Here is a 1,679-nt window from a genome sequence, read left to right as displayed (position 1 = left end):
TTCTATTTTTAGAACTTAACCTGTTTTCCTGTTTTGTAGGATCCTGACATAAGTTCTTAAATTGGTAATTCCTTCCTAATTTCTCTACTTTTTCTGCTTTTAGAATTAAGGTTTAAATCTTAAAAATTTTCTAACTCTAGTATTTCTCTATTTGTAGGAAATAGTTTATTTTTAGAAACTTTTCTCGTTTATTTTTAGAAACTAGGTTAGTTATTTCCCCTTTTAGAGATTAACCTTCTATTTTTGTTCTCTAGTAACTTTCTAATTTTAACTCTTTTAGAATCTAATTTGTTTTCTCATTTATTTTTAGAATTTTTGTTTAGAAACTAACCTTCCTATTTTGTAGGCCTTTAAGATAGAAATTTCTAATTCGGTAAGCTCCTTCCCTACTTTATATTTTTTTTAGTTCTCTTTTAGTATTCTACTTTCTAGTTTAGGTCTTTCCTAATTTATTTTAGAATTCCACTTTCTCTTAGGAATTCTTTCTTTTAGAAGCTAGTTCACTTCTATCTTTCTTTTAAAGGATTGTTCTTCTCTTTTTAGAATCTAACTTATTTTGTTTTATTTTGCAGGTCCTTAACTTAGGGGCTTCAATTTGGTAATTTCTTTCTAACTCTCTCTCTCTCTCCTTCTTTCTAGATTTTCTTTTCGTTCGAATTTGATTGAGGGCTGCGAATGTTTCATGCCCAAGTGGGCCCGTGACGACATTCGACGTCTCTTGACTGAAGGAGGATTGGTTGAGGGGTTGACTATCCATCGCAGGACTAGACACCGCTCAAAATCCCCTGAGTTAATTGAAGTTATGGCTGAAGACCAACCTCCTCTACTTCCACCCAGGGTGGAGGATACCCAAGATGAGAACGAGGTGCAACAGGCACCCCCGCCTCGTACTTTACGAGATTATCTACAACCGGCGGGAGTGAGTATGCCCTCATGCATGATTTTTCCTGAAAACACAGGACAAATGGACATCAAGCCAGGAGTTATCCAACTCCTTCCCAAATTCCATGGACTTGAATCAGAGAGTCCATATTTACATTTGAAAGAGTTCGATGAGATTATAGCTACTTATGTTTTCCTAATGTATCTGAGGATACAATTAGGCTGAAACTCTTTCCTTTTTCCTTAAAAGAGAAAGTTAAGACGTGGTTACATTCACTGCGTCCTAGATCCATTGGCACATGGAATGACATGCAGAGGAAATTTATAAAAAAATTCTTCCCACATCATAAAACGATTACCCTCAGAAAAGCGATCATGAACTTTGCCCAAAAGGAAGATGAAACATTCTTCCAATGTTGGGAAAGGTTCAAAGATTTGGTCAGTTCATGCCCACAACACGGATTTGAAACGTGGCGCATTACAAATTTTTTTTACGATGGACTGACATCTTCCATGTGCCAAATGGTCGAGACAATGTGTAATGGAGAGTTCATTAATAAAGATGTCGACGAGGTATGGGATTACCTCGATAGTCTCGCTGAAAAAACACAATCATGGGACTATTACCCAATGGCGAACACCACGTCTAGGCCGATTCAATTAAAGGAGAAAGGTGGATTATATCTCTTGAAAGAAGAGGATGATCTCAAGTGTAAAGTGACTACGCTCATAAGAAAAGTTGAGGCCATGGAAGGAAAGAAGGATAAGGTTAATGAAATTGTTTATGGCATCTGTGA

At 36.5% G+C, this 1,679-nt stretch overlaps 1 non-coding gene across 1 annotated transcript; it reads right to left on the bottom strand.

Moving 5' to 3' along the window:
- Positions 1–1,239: 1,239 nt before the first annotated feature.
- LOC131252200 (small nucleolar RNA R71) lies at positions 1,240–1,346 on the bottom strand. The gene has a single exon (XR_009174233.1). It is a non-coding gene; the product is annotated as a small nucleolar RNA R71 (small nucleolar RNA).
- Positions 1,347–1,679: the final 333 nt, after the last annotated feature.

Source organism: Magnolia sinica, chromosome 7 (genome assembly GCF_029962835.1).
Source record: "Magnolia sinica isolate HGM2019 chromosome 7, MsV1, whole genome shotgun sequence".
Classification (NCBI taxonomy): domain Eukaryota; kingdom Viridiplantae; phylum Streptophyta; class Magnoliopsida; order Magnoliales; family Magnoliaceae; genus Magnolia; species Magnolia sinica.
Note: the sequence above shows the minus strand (reverse complement) of the source record. Positions and strands in the feature narration are given on the sequence as shown.